This window comes from Dreissena polymorpha, chromosome 11 (genome assembly GCF_020536995.1).
Source record: "Dreissena polymorpha isolate Duluth1 chromosome 11, UMN_Dpol_1.0, whole genome shotgun sequence".
NCBI classification, from domain to species: domain Eukaryota; kingdom Metazoa; phylum Mollusca; class Bivalvia; order Myida; family Dreissenidae; genus Dreissena; species Dreissena polymorpha.
Genome location: NC_068365.1, coordinates 9317935 through 9340480, shown reverse-complemented (window position 1 = coordinate 9340480; position 22546 = coordinate 9317935). Strand labels below are relative to the sequence as shown.

The 22546-nt window shown below is 34.1% G+C and overlaps 1 long non-coding RNA gene across 1 annotated transcript in view; it reads right to left on the bottom strand.

The window, feature by feature from the left end:
• Positions 1 to 12536: 12536 nt before the first annotated feature.
• The window catches only part of LOC127850886 (uncharacterized), a 10047-nt gene continuing 37 nt past the window's right edge, over positions 12537 to 22546 (bottom strand). The window contains exons 1-4 of the long non-coding RNA XR_008035549.1: positions 22477 to 22546; positions 20364 to 20890; positions 16636 to 16773; positions 12537 to 15650 (exon numbers count right to left, since the gene is read on the bottom strand). The exon at positions 22477 to 22546 is cut by the window's right edge and continues 37 nt beyond it. This is a non-coding gene — a long non-coding RNA (uncharacterized LOC127850886). The remainder of the gene's footprint in view (positions 15651 to 16635; positions 16774 to 20363; positions 20891 to 22476) is intronic.

Here is a 22546-nt window from a genome sequence, read left to right as displayed (position 1 = left end):
ACTTCGCCATTTTGATCGTCACGTGATGACCTCCTCTGGAACGACGGTCCGCAACGTTCGGATTTCGTTCAATGTATTTACGTATTCTGTCGAAAGACTTTTTTTCAAAAAGAGTCAGTGTGTCAAAATAAATGTTAAATAAACGAAAGAAGTTATTTATTTACTCTAAGCAAATGGAGATGCCATTAGTGTAACTTATTTTCTTTTGTATGTACTTGTCTTGAAAAAATGCTTACCAACATAAACATAAATTCACCGATAAAACGATGCATAAGTTATTTGAAGGATGACAATTCTAAATGAAATATTCAATATGGCCTATTTAGTTAAACGAATATGGTTTGTTCAATAAAAAAGATCATAGTCAAGTTGAGAATCGAATGTAGATTTGAAGTAAGAATCGCACGTGTCCGTTTGAAATTTCACATTTGAGGTATGCTTATTGTAGTAATTATAATGGTTCTCATTAAGTGTTTCCAACCCGTGAACAGTGCTCACTTAGAATACCATTGACACATATATGCGACAAATTTTGAGCAGTTTTGGAATTCTCAGATATAATTTGCTGAGAATTAAAATGCATGTCAGAATGCTTCCCAAAAAGTCAATTTGGTCGGTAAAGTCAAGAACTTTTGGTTAAAATGCGTAAAAGGTAACAAACTGTCATCGGCATTGAAAATAATAGGCTCGCCACATACGAGGTTTCATTTATTGATCTCATCCATATAGCTGTCCATATCAGATATCTTAAACGCACACAACAAACGTTTGGTTTCGGAATTTTGCTGGGATGATGCCAAAGCGTATAATTTAAAAATATGAATAACCTTTCTGAAGTTAAAAGCCAATACAATGTCCACCATAGCAATTAAATAACTAGCTTGATGCGCTCATTTCAGTTAACACTTAATGAAGTGTATAACGAAGTGTATTCGATAAATAAAATATTTAGCCTCAGATTAAACTTGAAGATTTGTTATAACTGTTTTACTGTAACTTATCATCGTCGTATGGCGGTTCATGATTTCGGTATTTTCATTAATAAACTGATAAAGTTTATATACCGTAGATCTTTTGTATATTTTAATTAAGCGTTACCATTCTAGCTCAGTGTGTTTTGTCCGGATTGTGAGTCAGGTGTTCGTGAATTATTGTTTATTTAACTCAATTTGTCTCGTCCGAAATATCGTCATGTGTTTTAAATGTATGAGATGGCAAGTTTAGTTTTTTCGTCCGAACTGCCCTTCAGAATATTACCCAGATGCCTCAGTTTGTTTAGTCCGGACATTCAATCAGGTGTTATTGACTTAAGACTCGTATAGCTCAGATTGTTTTGCTCTGTGCGTTTAATTCGGACTGTAAGTCTAATGTTCGTGAGTTCGAATACTAATGCGGTCATGCATTTAAGGCGAGTATTTAATAATGATATGATAAAGACACAGTGGTTGTATTTTGTGATAAAAGATTGCTAAACTGTAAACATAACAGCGATGCGTATTATTGCTGAACTATAAATTGTACCTCAATGTATATAAATTATATTTTTTCAATCGGGGTGTTTCAATTTGATCTCAGATACCATGACACTGTAAATTGAAAGCATTTGATAATAAATTAATTAAAACCATGCTGTTAAATTAATTTTCGTTTATCACTTCGTTGAATAAGAAATTAGGACATATGATAGGCATACAAAGTTAAGTTATGCAAAAACTGCATTCTATGGAATAAAATATATTTTTTAAATGGGCGTTTTCCCCCTGATTTTCCGTGTATTCACATGATCATTGTTTGCTATATTGCACATCTTGATCTATACTAAAATAATATATAATAATGTGTTATCTGGCAAGTATTCACATTGAACACCTCTGGTAGCAGACGAATTGATTTATTTGTCGCTCATATTCGATCACTCTAAACAAATTTAATAGTTGCGATGTATTTCCCATATTGCAATTCTTCGCATGGTTTACAAAATTGCACACATACGGTTGAGATAGATATAACGTGGGCGTTTATCTATATACAATTAAACACATGAGACATAACTTTTAGATCACCCAGCAGCTATTATTAACTATTATGTTAGAGAACCCAATAGTTTATCATTCGCAACTGACTTGAAAACTGAATATGAGCATGTAGTTACTTTGTGCTACATGTATTTACCTCATGCACAATGAACAATAAACCACAAAACATGATGACTAAAGCGACAGAGCCTCATTTATGTTCCCGTTCTGATGTTTCATAAGGAAATAATGTAGGTCACGGCTTTACATATTGTTTGAAAACAATTACCTTCTAACAATTTTATCGAGACGGGATTCATGCTTGTTTCAGTGTTATGTTTACTTTGAAATTCAGGGAGGGAGTGCCGATGACATCTCTAACTATTATAAATATATAAATAGGTTAAATGTGTTTGGGAAAACACATTTAATTAGAAGGGCCTTGCCAAACAATAAACAAACGAAAGTTCTCTTGTAAGACTATAAAACTCTTATTTTTTGTCCTTACGCTTGCTTCCACACAGATAACATGTCTGTGCAGATAACATTAAATTTTTATTTGAAATGTTGTGTAAATAGGTTGTCATGTGGGAAGCTTTTTTTTGCCTACATCTAGACCTGTTAAAATTAGGTAAGATTAGGTTGATAAGAATATTGCATAAACGTCATTCTTAATTGTTCCATTAATTATACGAGATTGAAGGTTTATATTAACAATGGATGTTAACCTCCGGGTTATAGTATCTTAAACATTGTAATATATTAAAGATGAACATTTTAATTCATGAACTAATTTCATGATTCCGTTTTATATATGCATTCGATACATGTAAACTGAATTTCTCTTAAACATTACATCGACTGATGGATATTTTTCTACAATATTAAGTTTTCTTAAATTGTTATTTGTCACTAGACAGGGTCGTAAGGGGTTTACAGATGTTTACCTCCTCGGAAAATGAGACAATGTGACATTATACAGCGCTCTTTGTTTACATATTAAGAAGTGTTTTTTAAGTGTCTTACAAGTGCCGTTTATGCTTCATCTAAAATGTGATTGTTTGGGTTCGACCTTTCTTATTTCTGTTATTTCATTTTGTATAATGCGAATCCATTTGTTAAAAGTAATCACGTGAACAAATGACACTTGTTGAAAATTACTGTGTATACTATACAACTTAGCAATCATAGTTTCCGAGCGCAATTATACATGCAGGTAATTAAATAAACGTGTTACTTGTTAGAAATGCGAACGGCAACTCACCAAATACCTACACTAGAATCATTATTTCGAGTTGCCCTCTTTTATGATTTTTAAATGAACGCATATTTCAGCTACATGTGTTCTACATTCCCAATACATAGATAACAAGTTTAGTTTTTTGTGAAAGATCGGTATCTCAAACCCGTCATAAATGAGCAATTGAAAGACAGCGTTATATATCTTCCTTATCAAAGGTAGTATCATGCTTGAATTAAAATTCGACGGTATGTCATCAAGTAGGTTTGAAAGAGAGTAACAACGGTTCCAGCATTACATATTTCGGTATACGGGGAAATATCTTGTTCGTAATAAATTGTTTTATATATGCCTTTCGAAATAAGCTTTGAACCATCGTTATATCGCCACCCCGATCCATTCTAAGTCGTCAAATGTATATTCGTGCTCTTGACAGGGATTCAAGTTAGCGATGTGATGCTTTGTCAAAGTTCATTTTGACCGGTTTAAGATATCCGTTTCTGGGAAACAAGAGTTTTAACTGTATACCTATTTCACGTAGGAAACCTTGGTACTGACTGTCTAAATGACTCGGCGTCCCATGTCGTCTAATTGTTTTTTGCGCACGTGACGGGGATTAGGGTGTCGATAAAACGTTGTTTAAAGCGCATTTCAGAGTGCCTTGAGATAATATTTCTTGCAAACAATACTATCCTATGTTATGTTGAACACCTGGAACTATCTATATATCTGACTAGGTAACAAGCCGCCTTACTTCGTATAAGTGCGTCTGACAGGGAGTAAGCCAGTAAGGTATCCTATCAAATGCAATTTTTAAAGCAGATTTCTGACTCTAGGGGTACCCATATCTGATTTAAAAGATGTATTATATAGATACCGACTTATGTCTCGTTGGAAACCGTCGTACTTTTTATCCCGTTACAACCTGACATGATGTCTAATTTATATTCGTGCACGTAACAGGAGATCAGCTACTCAATAAACGTGGTGTTCATGCACATATCTGACGAATTTAAGACACCCAATTTTGACAAACAAGAGATTTCCTCGTATAACAACTTCGTATATCACCATGACAGGCGTCGTGGATGGGACGTGGGGTCAGGATGTCGATTTAACGCTGATAAATGCTCAATTCTGTGGATATTTATGTACCTATGTTTTGAGAAGCAATAGTTTTTCCATTTTTGTTACTTTGGAATCCCTCAGTCATTTATATCGCCCTCGGTAGGTAACAAACCGACCTATTTATCAAAGTTTACGTGGCAAATTATAACAATGCATGTATATTAAAAGCTTATTTCCGTCGATTGCTATATACGTTTATAATATGGTGTCTAATAAGACATAATAGGTCATAAATCTATTAAATCTTCTTTATCTGATAGGATATTTCAAAAGCCTTCTAGGTCTGCTACATCTGCTTAATACGCTTAGTTTACCCACTTTTCACATAAATCCATTCCGTATGTTTTTAAACGTATACGGCACATTGATCGATTCTGCCAATATACATGCATTGATTACTTTAACCGATATTGGTATTTAAATATGCAACGAAATTGGTTCCTTTGGTAGTCCCCATTTTGTACTCTTATTAAAACCTTTCTGCTCAGTATAAGTTTGTCGTCTTGGTATCATCATAGTGTCGCGTATAAATCATGCAGCACAATGTATGCATCTTAATTGAAGAGAATGACAAGAAACGGTATATTTGCATTTATTTATGTCAATAATGCATATAAGCGATGTTTTTGAGAATATGAATACAAATACAAAACAAAAAATGCGGGTCCACATTAAAGAAGACAAAATAAATGTGCACACCGATTTATCAAGTCTATAGCAATTATATAATTCTATAATTCTAGTCATGAATTCTAAAATTGCACATTGAAATTAAGATATTGATAACAATATTGGCGGTTTATATTAAATCCGATAATATCACCCACACAAGCAACGGTAGGGATTCGATATTTACATTTTGGTAATTAGTACAACTAACAGAATATGTTTGCTTAAGGAATGTGTGTGTGAGAGAGAGCGCGATGACATTTTTTTGCTGACACATAATATTTGAAAAAGATCAATCAACTGTAAATTAAAATGTATATGCTTATAATGCACACAGGTGTATATACAGATACATAAATATGTGATCGTAGGCAATACACTATGGACACAATGCCACTGGACGCACCTAATGATAAAAGTGAAGTTCTAATCAATACAATTGCCCCTTTGGCACCTACATCTCTTGAAGGGACTGTCCAACAGATTATGGCATGTATTAAAGCTTGTCATTAAATTCTTTATATTGATAAATTTAAACATTTAAACTAAAAATCTCCAGTAAAAAATAAGAATACAAATTAAAAAAAAGAAGAAAAAACTTTAACCTCCACAAGCTCGAACCACTGACACCTAGAGTCATGGAGTTATGGAGTAAAATGTCTCCCGACTTTACCACTCGACCGTCCACCCTCACGGCTAATACGGAGGTATTTTATAGCTATATAAGCAATCCTCGTAGTTCCCAAAAATATCGATTCGCGTCGAACGACGCTTTTGACTATTGGACAGTCCCTTTAACACATTATTGTATGGAGATGAAAGTATTGACTTTGAGAAAAACACTCGTATTTTTGATACAGTTCATAAGTATATTAAGCATAGAAAACGCTTTGATACCTAGTTATCTGTCACATCAAACACATCAGATTAAAATACAACAAACCTTACAAAAAGCATTTTTTCAAACATCTGTGTTCCACACTATATCGGTACGTTTGATTAGCTTCCTTTGTCCGATCCCGGTCTCAATGTCTTGTTTCGCTACTTCTAATTGTTTTACAAAATGTTTCTTTTATTTTTATTTTTCCTTCTTTATAACAAGTTTCCTTCTTTTGTTTAAAATGTCTTATTGTATGTTTACTAAAACATTATAGCCACCCACTGAATCGTAAAGTTACAATCCTGCAAAAAATATGTACGGAGAAGAACTATACAAGACTTGGTCTTTCGTTCTTATCCATTTTCGGAACATGTAAATCAAATGTAACTATGTATGCATACTGTGTATATAATATGATTGTTCTTGAAATAAAATATGTTTAAACTAAACTAAATAACATTTGTAAATGGATTGTCATTTTGCAAGTGACTTAAGGTATAAACATGAATTGTTCCTTTACATCATGAAAACAAACAAACGTCACAATAAATCGAGTGCAAAGTCATACATATTACTGTGGCCATAGTCGACTTGTAATTAACGATGGGTGTCATTTTAAGAGTCATTTACTGTGGCCATAGTCGACTTTCAGAAATGAACGATGGTGCGATTTTCAGTGTTATTTACTGTGGCCATATTCGACCTTTAGTAAAGACTTTAGACTATTTATAGTCAAGAACAATAATTCGATTTTAAAATAATCTTTAGTGGTAAAGGATGAGGTGTGCTAACGAATGCAATTTGAAATATTATTTTCTCACGCCGTGGCTAGACTTCTAGAAGGAAAGAACTGAAAAATTAGACTATTTGTTTTAAATGAATTAGTCCGTCGGTACCGTACATATTACGAACAAACGTATTCGCTTTTAAATGTAACTTAAATCTTTTGAACATCATGCACAAACTATTTAGCGTTGAACTGTTTTGCTGAATAAAAAAAAATGTTGCGTAATTTGGTGTTTTCACTGCCTTTTTGCAGACAATGGAAAAGAGACATTTCAGACAATGAAAAAGAGACGTTCCCGACCTTTACAGCCTAGTCTAATGCCTGGTATATTTCTTCATTATTATTTTGGTAAATCTCGAAAGCTGTTTCATTTCTGCTATTGATGTCGGCGTAATGATTTCATTAAACGTCATGTGCCTTTCTATTAGGTTTCCCATATATCGATGCCGTTCGTTATAAAAATATGGGCATGTCATTAAAAAGTGTTTTTCCGTAGCTATTTCGTTTTGTGTGACATAGGTTGCAAAGGCGTGCATGGAATGGCGTGCCTTCATAGCGGCCTGTTTCTACAGGAAGAAAGTGATTGGCAGTACGGAATTTGAAGATATTTTGGGACTCATCCGGGTGAATTTTGATCAGGTATGGCTCAAACTCATGGTTTCTTTTAAAACTGCTGTATATGCGCCCTTTGTTGCTTATTTGTAATTCAGCATTCCACGATTGCTTAAATTGATCAATAAGTGTTTGTTTGATTTGTATGTGGATGTTGTTTTGTGTAATTTGTGTTTGGTTTTGCCAGATGTCTGGTCTTCCAACAGATGTTAGGATTTCTTTTATCTTATGTATCCATTTGAAGTTTAGATTTGGTTGTGAAAGCATGTATTTATAAATAAGAAGAGATATTTTGCTTTCTTTGCCTGTGATGAGTCTATTCCAGAAAGAGATCATTTTTGTGTTTACATAAATGCTTAAAGGGTAGCGACCTAGTTCACCATATAGAAAGTTGATTGGTGTGGATCGACGGGCTTTAGTTATTTTTCTCATAAAATCTTTGTGAACTTGTTCCAATATTTCTAGGTTTTCATATCCAAATATTTCTGAGCCATAAGTAAGTATAGGTAGGACAGTATGATCAAAAAGTTTAATAGCTAGGTCAATGGGTAGATTTGCATTGTTAACACGATTCCAGAGTAGGTGCATGGCTTTTGAGGCTTGTTCTTTAACATGTTTGCGCGCGATTAAAAAAGAACCATTACTTGTGAATGTAACGCCAAGATAATGATAAGTGCTTGTAATTTCAAGTTGATTATTGCCACATTTAAAATTAAAGTTTCTGTTTGTCTTGCACCGAAAATTACAACTTTTGTTTTTGCAATATTTACATTGAGGTACCAGTTTTAGCAATAATTATGAAATGTGTTGAGACTGTTTTGCAGGTCAGATGCACTATTCGCGACATCTGCATACAACAGGACCAGAAGCTTAAGCCACGATATTGCAGTATCTGGGTTGATAAGTTCAACCCCAACGGATCCATTTATATGCAGGTATGAGTGAAGGTCATTTAAGAAAAGTGAGAATAGGACTGGGGATAGATTTTCTCCTCGTCTGACACCTATTTCTGACAAGAAGTACTGGGAGCATTCTCCATTAAAGGAAATGCATGATTTTATGTTTCTGTACATGTTTAAAAGGACTCGAACAAAGTTACCATTAATTTGTGTGCCAAGTATTTTGTGCCAGAGACCAGCTCTCCAAACTTTATCGAACGCCTGAGAAGAATCGATGAAGGCGCAGAAGAGTTTTTGTTTGCGTTTTTTAAGAATCTCTATTAATGCATGGAGGGTAAAGATATGGTCTACACAAGAGTAACCCTTACGGAAGCCAGCTTGATTTTCTTCTAATAGATTGTTTAATTCAAGAAAAGTGTTAAGTCTTTGGTTTAGGACTGAGGTAAATAGTTTACCCATACAGCAAAGGAGTGTTATGGGCCTATAATTGCTTGGTTCACCTGGACTCCCTTTGTTTTTAAATATAGGGATGATAGTGCCTTCGAGCCATGATAGTGGGATAATCCCTGTTTGTAATACACAGTTAAACAATTTTATGTAAAATGGGAGCAGGAAGTCTTTTGTTGATTTTATATATTCATTTAATATATGGTCAGAAGGGCTAGGGGCTTTTGAGTTTTGTAGTTTAAGTATACATCGGCTTATTTCTTCCTGGCTTATTTCCATATTTAACCAGGTTTTCCGAAGGAAAAAACTGGTTATTAGATTGGCGAATGCGGGCGGGCTGGCTGGCTGGCTGGCGGGCTGGCGGGCGGGCGGAACAAGCTTTTCCGGGCCATAACTATGTCGTTCATTGTCAGATTTTAAAATCATTTGGCACATTTGTTCACCATCATTGGACGGTGTGTCGCGCGAAATAATTACGTCGATATCTCCAAGGTCAAGGTCACACTTTGAGTTCAAAGGTCAAAAATGGCCATAAATGAGCTGGTCCTGGCCATAACTATGTCATTCATTGTGAGATTTTAAAATCATTTGGCACATTTGTTCACCATCATGGGACGGTGTGTCGCACGAAAGAATCACGTCAATATCTCCAATGTCAAGGTCGCCACGACTAAAAATAGATTTTTTTTAAAACAAACTTACAAAGGGGGTTAATTTTGTTTGTTCATTTCAAAAGTTCAGTTTGAGTTTTCTCCCTTTATCAGATTTTTTTTCACAATGAAAACCTGGTTTTGTGACAATTTTGTCCCTTGTTAAGACATCATTTGTGTCAGGTATATGTTGTATATCATTGTTGAAACGATTATCTTCGATTGCATTTGCATTTATTTCTTTGAAGTGTTTGTAAAAGGATTCTATTGGTGGAGAGCTGGTTTCTTTTGTTTTTGGTTTGAGACTCCTAAGGAACTTCCAATATTTTTTGGTGTTTTTATCATTAATTGCACGTAATTTAGCACTGGCGCATAATTTATCTCTATTTACATAAAATTTGATTGTCCATTTATAATGATTGCTGGCATGTTTCAAAGATAATTTATTATCTGGATTTTTAATAGAATTGTACTTTGATTTTGCTTCATGGTATTGTTTCCTTGCTTGGTGACATTTTGGGCCAAACCACGATTTATTGTTGGGGTAATTGCTTTTATAATTTTGTTTTTGGTTTGTGAATGTTTCTGAGCAGGCGTTTTCGAAGATTGTTTGCAATTCATGTGTGATATAGTCTAATGTTTCCTGTGCCTGAGGGTATGTATTTAGGCTGAGATGTAATTCCTCTAATTGTTGTTTATTTATGTTGACTATAAATTGGTCTTTTTGATCTTGTTGCCAGGCAGGGCGGTTAGTATTTTGTTTATTTAATGTTTTTTTACTTTCAGGTTGTACAGTAGAGATGTCCCATGATAGCACATTGTGACCATCTGAAAATAAAGGGTCAGTTTCTATAATTTCAAAATCTGTGATGAAGTTAAAGCACTTGGCACTTGCCAATACATAATCAATGACGGATTTGTCCCTGAAAGTAAAAGCACCAGTTATTTCATCTTTAAATAGTCTGCCATTCATGATAAACATATTATTGTTTTTACACATATCGAGTAGTAAGAAACCATGAGTGTTTGTACGTTTGTCTTGAGAATTTCTAATGAGAGGGATAGAAAGGTTTTCAAGTAAAGTATGATTGTACAGGTCGTTTTCGAGTTCTATGTCTATTCCGAAAAGTTCATTAGTATGGTGATCAGGAAGAATGAAGTCTTTTAGTGTCCCTACTCTACTATTGGCATCTCCAGCTATGAAGACATATTTATTGTTATTACAATATGAGGATAGTTCGTCCTCAAGTATGTTAAATTCATCAATAGAGTAAAAACGCGAGTTTTCAGGGGGTATATATATGGAACCTAGTATTAGGTCTTGGTCAAAACCGGTTATTGTGTTGTCAATATTTAGCCATAGAACATAATCTGTGGAATTTGGTAGGACATTTACATGTTGGGAAATACTATCTCTTACATAAACGCCAATGCCTCCAGATTTTCTCTTATATTCTTTAGAACGGTGCTTATGAAAGAATGTAAAATTTGGAATATCCAGAATGTCTGTTTCGTTAGCATGGGTTTCAGAGGCACAAAATACATCATAATGTTGTATAAAGTTTCGGAATTCAGGTATAAATAGCCTTTTCTTTAGGCCACTAACGTTTAAGCGACCTAACTTAATGTTACTGTTTTTCAGGTTTGTGGCACAATGTCTTCCCCCGGGGGCCTAGCGAGGTCTCCCCGGGTTAAGCGTGTTTCTGGATCCAGTTGTGTCCCAGGGGCGCTGTATCATCGGTTGAGGCTGCGATGAGCTAAGCTGTTGGGCCGGTTCCTGCTGGTGGTGTGGGAATTCCCTACGAGGTGCGTGTGGGCGAGGATTCCTCCTCCTGGAAGGCGATGGCGACTGTTGTTTCCGCGGGGTCCTGTGCTCAAGAACAGGGGATGGATTTCGCTGGCTTCGATCCTGCGATACAGCTTTGTTTGAGTTGACGGACTGGGCACGAGGAACTCGTGATATTGCTGGCTGTGTGTTTGGTTTGTTTACATTGCTAGCTGAGGCATACTGTGTGTTTGTAAATAAAAGTTTGTGACTTGTTACACGGCTGCCTTGCATGATAGTTTCCCAGTTGGGAAAGGCATCGGCGACAACGCGTCCATCTTGGATTATTTTGGCAGGGTATACGATGCTCACCTTACTGTTCGGGTGTTCTTGTCGTAAGCGCTTGTACTGGGGCCATAATATCTTACGTGCATCGACAATTTCGCATGGGAAGTCTCTGTTTATGTGGAAATGTGTGCCACGGAGCTTTCTGGCGTTCGACAGGATGAATTCTGTGTCACGAAAGTCTAAGCAGTGAATAATGATGGGTCTTGAGGAGCCGTGCCGGAATTTTCCTAGCCTGTGACATCGAGGGATAGGAGGACATGGGTCGATCTCGAGCTTCTCTCTTAGGAAAGTCGATATTTTGTGAAAGCAATTTTCGTCCCTCTCTTCCGGGATGCCACTTATAAGGAGGTTATATCGGCGGTATCTAGATTCGAGATCTACTGACTTATATTCAAGAAGCTTAATTCGCCGATCATGGTCAGACATTGTTGTTTCTATTGAATTAACTTTGATTTGTAAGTTCAGGCAACTGTCAACTTTACTAGATACGCCTTTCATTTCCTGGAACAACATAGATAGCTTATTATCAAGGGAGAGATTCTCGTAGTCCGACAGTGTTTTAGACAGTTCGTACTCACTGTTGCTGCATGTGTTCGCTCGAGGTCGCTTTTTCTCCCTTGCGGCCGTTGACCACGATCCGTCATTTTGACTGAGAGTCTCATTGTCCAGCACATTAAAGTCATTGTTAGTGACGAATTGCGATAGATCGTCCGAGTTTTGTTGCTCCATGTTGTGAAAATTCTTTAACTTATAGTCTAGAACAGTAACATACCAAAATTAAATGTTAATAACATTATTTTTCGTTGTTTTTTTTATTTCTCACACTGCTTGAAAAAAACACGGTTAACCGCTCACTCGACCGGAAGTCAATGTATATTTAGCAATGAATGTATATTTAGCAATGAAATAAATACTGTGTGTTTTGCAAATTTAAAAAGAATGATGCTTAAAATACTAGTATTTACTGCTTAAATGTAAATGACACTTTTAAAACCATCCAAAATGGAATATTAAAAGGAGGTAGATACTTTTTAAATATCAATTTATAAAAAACAATAATACATCTACTCTCTTCTGAAAATTTCACAAAAACAAGTTTTCAAGTATGCAGATATTGTATTTCTTGAAGGACGTAACAGACATAACAGGTATATATATACATTTGATTTTCATATCACCATAACACATATTCACGTGTATTTAACATGTTGCCATAGCAACCATAATAAAGCGATATTAATTGTAAAACTGCTTTTTTCCCTATATTTAATAGATTGTCCTTTAAGATAAAAGTGAATTAATTTAATTCTTTTATAGGGAATATTTCAACCCTTCGTGAACTTAGCCCTTTGAACGTAACAAAATAATGATAAATTATTGTAATGGAGGTTTGTAGTTTACTGGAATATTAATGTTTCTAAACACTGTAAAGGGCTGTTTGGTAAAACTAATTGTAATATATTTTAATTGTATTATAAAATGCGTTTACGATAACATATTACTGACATATTGTGGTTAATTGCTATTTGAATAAAATTTACAGACATAGTATATTAAACACTTAAATGTGGAAAACGTACTTTGTTTAAGAAAATATTATCAACTTATGGGATGCATGTAAAATGTGCCATAAAAATTTAAGCACACGCATAGTATTGATTAACTGTTAGATAAAGATTTATAACAAAATTTGAACAGATTTGTTAGATAAATGTATCAACAATATTGATCGGCTATTTGATTTCCGTATTAAAATTTTTTACAACTTCTCAGATTGTAAAAACACTAATGCAACTGACAGTTATTTATTCAAATACAATATTTTAATAAATAAAACACCGAAATATGTCTTGGAAATTGTGGATGAACGGTTTTTGTCATTAGTCATATAAAGAAAATAAGCAGATATTTTAAATATGCATGCCTTAATAAAAGTTTTACAAACAACTTTTGAAAATAAGCGGCAAATGTTTTAGCAAAATAATGGGTTCGGTTGGACTATACTCGATATACTTGTGCACAAACAAATCACCTTAACAACACTGCGATGTTTAAAATACAAAAATATTTTGCGTCTTACCGCTTACAGATGTAATCTTAAAAAATCACACTTATGCGACCTTTGCAATAAATACCATGGAGGCATTGAATATAGCACGTAAAGCTCCATAAACCATATCAGGATAAACATTTAAGTTTTTATCTATTTTTTAAGAACAGAATATCAAATATTGACATAAGTTATCAAATCTTGGATCGACGCTTTGAAACGATAAATACAAAGCATTCGGGGTTTAAATCGGTTTAAGGGCTAGCCGAACTTTACACTTACTTCATAATTTATCATAACCCAAATGCGCATGTATAACGGTTTTATTTATATGTACCTATGAAGACAGAAAATGAAAACATTAATGCCAGAACGCGACGAGCAATAAGTAAATTTCACAAGTAATGTTAGCGCAGTTATGTCGTAAGTAATAAACTATTAAAAAGATCAATAAATAACAAGAAAATAAGGTCCATCTATCAAACATATAGAACGGTATACTAACACGATAATGCCATTATAGTAGAGTTTTGTTGTAAATGGATATGGTCTGGTCATCTAGAAAATGATATCATCTCAACTATTGTCAAAAATCATCATGTACATGTATCTAACGAAATAGTCTACACTTGGCATAAAACATAAGCATCACAGCAATGATTTAAATAAAATTGTCATATCGCTATTAAAGCGGGTATATACGATCTTGTCAAATATTTAGTAATAAATATAAAATGTGTAAAAACTGATTATACATATATTTCAATATAAACTAAAATAAAAGTTAAGAAGAACATGTGTCGAAAAATGCTAAATAAGCCAGATATTTAATTCTCAAATCGAAAAAGGCTGTACAGCCGAATTCGCCAGCATGTATATCATGCATGTACGATGTGAATCTAAATTAAGTTTAACGGTTCATTTGAAATTCCTGCAGCGATATCGATTCATACGACACATGAACACTTACAAAAAAGACGAATGCATCGGTTATTGTAGGAAAATAATTACGAATTATCTTCGTCACAATCGGCTCGGGGCGCTAATTTGTATTTGCTGTATTTTATGAAATTCGTCTTAAATGTATCATTTTTCTTGCAAATTGTGTGTTATTATAACATATTTGTATCAATATTTTACAATTTAGCACATATAAAAATCGTATATACCCGCTTTAAAGTCTAGTCTTAAAATCGGGTCTAAAAAAAGATCAACTCGAACGGTTTAAAGTAACAACTACTTTTGTTTCGCAGTGACATACATTTATAGACAGACACATTTTGGGAGATAACACAAAAATGATAGAACTTTAATTACTAGACCTAGCTCTTATGTTCACAGGAATCTCAAGTCAAATATGTAAACTTGTTCGACTTTTGTAGAGCTCAGAAAATGAATATGTATGTTTAATGTATGTTTGGTATTGATTTTTTCATATTTGCGAGTACAATGCAGTAATGAAGAGATACACCGAATTTGATATTTATATATTGATTTATGTATTACTTCTAAAATTAATTTATTTTCGACAAACTGTAAATTACAAGTTACTTAAAATTTACATTAATGTATGATGTTTTTTCATTGTTTATTGTGTTAAAATATTACGTTAAATTGCTATCGCATTCATTGTTACTATTTTAAGAGAAGCGTTGATATTTAAATAAGTATGTAAAAAAACAGAGAAGCATTCTTGATCATAATCCGAGGCCTTATTCCCACAGAGTTACACGTACATATAAAACGAAAATATCTTGAAAAAAAATAGTCGTGCAATATGAGTTACATGAAGTCTGATGCGACCAGATCGAGCATATTTTGACTATTCGTGGCAAGCAAAATGAGTTTTGGAAATATTCATTGATGCGTAATTTTTAACAAGCCAGCGATTTTTACTGAAAGGATGTACTATTCAAAGAAATGTTGTAAACATGCCTCTTACAATAAAATCAATCATATACTCGATCCTGATCTAAACGTCGAAAATGATAATCATACACTGAACACGCTTATTGATAGCGACGAAATAGCTAAAGCACTGAACGTTATAAAGTTAAGCCGGTCTCACGGGATAATATCCATAATATGTTTGTTTTTTCATATTATAAGAGGTCGTGATGATTTTTAATCGACACCATCGAGGCTGTCTGCATTGGTTTTCTGTAAACAAAACAAATGTACGTGTCAGATGGCAATTAAAACAGGAAGTATACTCAAACCCGGTATTCTCGCGGGTCGGATATTCTCGCGGTATTGCATTTAGCTTACTTGGTATTTGTTTACAAACAAATATTTGCAACCTTCTTGTAAAATCTGCAAGAAAACATCTTTGGCTGCATTAATCAATCGATTCTTCGTGACAAAAATTATGGTGAACATAATTTAAAGCCGAAATATAATACAAAATCTATTTTAAAATGAAAATCCCCTTTCAAATTCTTCAATTTTTATTTTGTTTGAGGGTGTTTGAGTCGGACATTATTGGCAAACTTCTTTGGGTTTCACACCACTAAATTGATTGTAGCTTTTTATGATATGTCTGATGTATGTTTATTTATGTTTAATTTAATTTCAGTAATCCTATCGTATTTACCGCGGAAATATTCTATGTTATTATAGATGACGGACAGTGGTGTTGTTTTCGTTGTGACTACAGTTAGAATTAAATGTTTTTCATTGTAAAAAGTATTAATGAAATATAGTTATGTCAAATGTGAAAGTATATTGAATTATTTATCCGATATATAAACATGGTGTTTAGACGCGCATGATTATTCTTCCAGTACCGCTAGAATACCGTATTGCATGGTTTACATATATATATTTATTTACAGTAAAATAATATTTCATGCAGACGCAGCTTTATGCATTGTATATTATTGGCTCAGTGCCTCTTTTTATGTGGTTTTAAATACAACCGACGTTTTGGTAAAATATATATACAAATGAAAATAATATATGTATTCTATATACGGAAACTGTTTTGACATATAACATAAGTCTACAATGGTGTATCAAGCCTAAATATTTGTAGTATGTAACGCGCATGTCAAAAAATACATTAATATGTAACAATATACATTTGTAAGAAATTAAATTTTGGTCATGCTCATATTTTATAATTAAAGATAATTAATTAAATTACTTTTCATTTTCCGGTCCAATATTATCACGACTGCTACAAGCGTTGGAAAAGCTATCATTGGAAAAGCATGTCGTGCACTCAATTGATAGCTATCGTAGATGACTTCTTCTTGCGTTGTGCTTTCGATAAGTACACTCTCTGCAAAATCAAGTTATACGGCTCTAAAACAATATTTGATTAATCGTTTTTAACCCCTCCAGCGCCAAATGATATACATAAATTCTTCCAAGCGTCAAAACCATTTTATATCATTCCTAGAAATATGTGTAACGGTAAATACACACATGTACCTTTCTTACATTTCATTATTGTTTTTGAAAATGATGACAAAAATATAATAGATATATTTTCTTATAAATATATCGAGACAGGAAATATATATTTAAAAACGATACACGGCATTACGTTTTAAAATAAGAGTTGAAAACTGAATCATAATCAGTCAAATGAAAACCTACAAAACGCTTAACATTGGCCACGTGTTTATCTTGATTATAAACTGTTAATAATAGTCCATGTCACATATATTTGTTTATATAATGGGTGTATGCCCTCCTTGTTTGTATCAAAAAGAAAAGAAGAAAATACATTAAAAAAAGAAATATTTGCATTTTGCACTTAACCTTGCGAATATGAACGACACACATATGTGCTCATGTAATTGTAGTGTGTTACCCTCAGCATGGCATACTACCTATTCCAGAAGTTTTTAACGAGGCAAATAAACGGCATTTACCTTGAAAACCCTACTGTAATATCAACATACATACACCCGCTTGTATTCATAGCCCATAATGGCTTAAAATGGCCGAATCAAATGGCTAACAAAATACTGGCCAAGTAGTGACATTGCAATTATGCAGACAGGAATACTCTGCGCTTAAAGTACGTGTACACGAAACATAACATTACAGTGGTATAAGCATAGATTAATTTACGTTTCAAAATGTTTTACATCAAAACCGGGAAAGTACGGTGTCATAGAGGTGACATTCACTTCTCTTTTTTTAAATTGCTGTCCTCTTTTTTCTATCTCGTGGCCACGAGTTAGCTATGTCGTGGCCACGAGATAGAAAAAAGAGGAGTGCAAAACTAAATAAAAGCGGCGTGTGCAGAGTGCATTAAACAAAAGAGGAGAGAATATTCGCTCGGGATCTCGAGTAAGTCAGCCAATCAAATCTTGCGTAACATGTGTGAATATTCTGTACGCATATATATAGCTGGTCAAAGCAGGCAAGGCTCTGATATATCATAACATACTACTATTAGTACTACTATTACTACTACTACTACTACTACTACTGCTGTTGTTGTTGTTGTTGCTGCTGTTACTACTTCTACTACTACTACTACTACTACTACTTCTACTACTACTACTACTACTACTACTACTACTACTACTACTACTACTACTACTACTACTACCACTACTACTACTACTATTACTACTATCGCTACTGCTGTTACTGCTCCTCCTCCTTCTCCTCCTCCTACTATTACTACTGCTACTGCTGCTGTTGCTAGTAGTATTAGTAGTAGTAGTAGTAGTAGAAGTAGTAGTAGTAGTAGTAGTGGTAGTAGTAGTAGTAGTAGGAGGAGTAGTAGTAGAAGTAGTAGTAGTAGTAGAAGTAGTAGTAGTAGTAGTAGTAGTAGTAGTAGTAGTAGTAGTAGTAGTAGTAGTAGTAGTAGTAGTAGTAGTAGCAGTAGTAGTAGTCGTCGTCCTCCACTGGTCGTCGTCCGGTCGTAAGTCGGTCGTTTGCCGGTCGTCCATCGGTCGTCCATCGTCCTACCTCCGGTCGTGGTCCGTCGGTCGTCCATCCTGCGTCGTCCGGCGGTCGTCCCTCGTCCAAACATCGGTCTTCCGTTGGTCGTACATCAGTCGTCCGTCGTCCGTCGGTCGTCCGTCGGTCGTCCTTCATTGGTCGGTCGTCGGTCGTCCGTTGGTCGTCCGTCGTCGTCGTCGAAGTGGTAGTCGTAGTAGTTGTAGTAGTTGTAGTAGTAGTAGTAAAAGTAGTAGCAGTAGTAGTAGTAGTAGTAGTATAAGTAGACGCAGTAGTAGTAGGTGTAATAGTAGTAGTAGTAGTAGTAGTAGTAGTAGTAGTAGTAGTAGTAGGAGTAGTAGTAGTAGTAGTAGTAGTAGTAATAGTAGTAGTAGTAGTAGTAGTAGTAGTAGTAGTAGTAGTAGTAGTAGTAGTAGTAGTAGTAGAAGTAGTAGTAGTAGTAGAAGTAGTAGTAGCAGTAGTAGTAGTAGTTGTTGTAGTAGTAGTAGTAGTAGTAGTAGTAGTAGTAGTAGTAGTAGTAGTAGTAGTAGTAGTAGTAGTAGTAGTAGTAGTAGTAGTAGTAGTAGTAGTAACAGCAGCAACAACAACAACAGCAGCAGTAGTAGTAGCAGTAATAGTAGTAGTAATAGTAGTATGTTATGTTATATCAGTGCCTTGCCTGCTTTGACCAGCTATATATATGCGTACAGAATATTTACACATGTAACGCAAAATTTTATTGGCTGACTAACTCGGGATCTCGAAATAGCAAAAATGCACTCCTCTTTTGTTTAATGCACTCTGCCATTATTTACTGCATCGCTCTTTTTTTTAATTGTACGCCGCTTTTATTTAGTTTTGAACTCCTCTTTTTTCTATCTCGTTGCCACGACAAAGCTAACTCGTGGCCACGAGATAGAAAAAGGATGAGAGCAATTTAAAAAAAAAAGAGAAGTGAATGTCACCTCTATGCCACCGTAGGAAAGGGAGTCTTCTCAGTAACTTGATATAGCGCACAGCACAAATACATTATAAATAATTAGCACAACGCCGATACCAAAACTGATATAATATTTAATATAATGCTTACTTTATCATTCTCATCCGAACTAACCTTTATCTAATAGATAAAATTGCTTCAATATGATAAGCATTAATAGCATTATAACAATTACAAAATATCAAATTTTGATTTAGTGACAAAACGCCCAAAATGGATGATAGGTACTTCTACAGAACTTAAGTATTAAAACCGTTAAATGACGATATTTGTTATGGAATTAATATATCTATACTTCAACCAAGTAAATATGTATGTGGACATAAGTGCTAATTGAGCCTATTCTGAAAAAATTGTGGGATTGTTTATTTGATTGTTTAATTCAAACTTAGTAAATGTAGTATTTGTTGTGCTATTGACATTATTATATGTGTAACTGTCACATTAATACTCGTTATATTTATTGTAGTTTGTGCTGTAGCAGTAGCGGCAGCAATAGCTGTAGCAGCAGCAGTAGTAGCAGTAGTAGTAGTAGTGGTAGTAGTAGTAGTAGTAGTAGTAGTAGTAGTAGTAGTAGTAGTAGTAGTAGTAGTAGTAGTAGTAGTAGTAGTAGTAGTAGTAGTAGTAGTAGTAGTAGTAGTAGTTACGGTTGTTGCTTCTGCTGTTGTTCTTGTTGCTGTTGTTGTTGATGATGTTGTTGTTGTTGTTGTTGTGTTGTTGTAGTGGTGGTGGTAGTAGTAGAATAGCTTTAATTGGTGTTTGTATATAATAATAATTTGTTGTTCGTACAACCATGCCACGTATTATTTGTTAAAACAACTTACTCGAACACATGTTTTTGTTATTTCGTTATAAGTGCAATAATAAAATAAAACCCTTTTATTAAACACACTTTATTACTGTATAATATAGTCATACGAATTACACGATTGACACAATGTGTGGTGCGAGTGTAATCACTACAATACCTGAACTTGGCGAGACTGTAGTTAAGCCTATATGCGGACATCTTGCTGCCGTACTAGTGCATTGGCTGGGATTGAATGATTCACAACATGTATAAGTCCCGCAAGTTTCATTATAAGGCAAAACACGTAGACGTCCGCCATGACCAGTGTGTGTTATTCGGTAAATGTCGTTGCTTACACCTTTCTCTATGTAACACATGTGGACATTGTTTTCACAATGGCCTATATTTATTGTACTATCCATCCATAAACTGGTGAATTTAAAAGTTATGTCCACAGTTGCATTGCATTCAATTAACAGTGTTTCGCCATATAGTGCTTGTCGTAAAAGGGCTGGTTTAAAATCAGCTGCTGATAATGAAAGAACCACTATATACATACAACCCAGTGGGATGGTTCCCTTAATGCAATAGTATTTACGTTCAAGCCCCATGTGTTTTTTTTTTGTTTTAATCTGATGAAACAGTCACGTTAGTCTGACTTTTTTATCCAACGACGGCGTTGAAATCTTCACACGATTGTTATATCTGGAATAAAACGACGTGAAATGTGTAATGCGTTGCATGTCTAAAAGACATTTTGCGATTTTGATATACATCTCAATATTGCGTATATTAAAGGCATACACAAAGAGGTATCAAAAAATGAACGAATAATTAATTAAGCAGGGTTAAACAAACACAGTAATTAAATGAAATTTATCTCTTTTTTATTTTCAATTGATTATTTACAATTTGTGACCTAGTTTCCTGTGAAAGAAAATGTAAATAACATGCAAGATGAATGCATTGAGAAATCCAGCTATTGTGGTAATATACATTTACTTCGATGAAAAAAGATAAAGAGGAATAGTTCAACTAATTAAGAAAACTTGACAAAATAATTTTTGTAAATACAAATGTACAACAAATTATTTTTAAATGGGTAATTACTTATTGAGATAATGTGTGTTTGTTCATTCTAACTTAAATGATTTATTTCGAAATTCGATTACTGTACAAGGTATGTAAAAGTCAGCCCTCACAGTGACCAGTCCAGATAATGACATTAAGAGATACATTTGTCCATGAAACTCATCGAACATGCTGTAATAACCACCATATGAAATAAAAACAAATAAAGCTAGTGTATCAAGAAGATTTATTTGGAGGAAAGGGTTTATTTTTTAAACAGTGTCCACAAAATCCAATGTTTTCTTACCACGGGGGTTAAATGAAACTTAAACCTCTAATATACAGTTTAACTGAACATTTTAATGCCTCTTCGAACGGTTAAGTCTTTAATACCATGCACATCGAATATCACCATTTATTTTACATTCAAATACTGCAATCAGGAACATGTCTTCACTTTTGATTTGATTGCAAATAAGCAAATAGTGTTTACGATGTTTTTGTATTGACACATGATAACAACTCACTCCATTAAAAGTATATATCTCATCTTGCCAGATCTGTGTTTTCAATCGCAAGGAACGTTTGTGTTGGATGTCATTTAGTACTTTTCACTGTTTACGCTTATACATGCAGATACATGTAGATAAAATATGATATGGTAATCAACTTTAATTTAATCATTTTCGTAACAGGGTTTTCAAAAAATACTTTCTAGAGAGACAACTTAATCAGCAAGCATAGGTAAAACACAATTAAATGGTTGCACGCTATTCAACTATTTAAAACGTGTTATTTGATCAAGTTAAACACCGCATCTACCGAAAACGTCTAGAACGATGTTTTATATTGCAATATGTGATAGCATTGTTCATTTTTAAGTAAATTATGGCTTCAATAGAGATGCCATGTTATTTAATACACGGACTACACCTAAGCGAAAGTCCGAAATATTACATGTAATAGCAAAAAGTGAATTATCGACGTAGATAAAGCAGAACATGTTGGTACAAATTACACAAAAAAACAATGTATTTTAATCTAAAATAATACAGAACCCTTTTCGAATAAATTAGCTGCACACTGTTGATATTCTGGGCAAAAACATGTATCAATGTTAAAACTTGCCAGAATCATATTGCATTCCGAACCGAAAAAAAGAGACCAGTTTGCAAATATTTGTTTTTCTTTAAAAAAAAACTTTTTAAGCACATGCATACCTCGACAAACTTCTGCTTTGGCATAAATCTTATTATTATCTTCTAAACAATCCAACTTAATCCAAATATT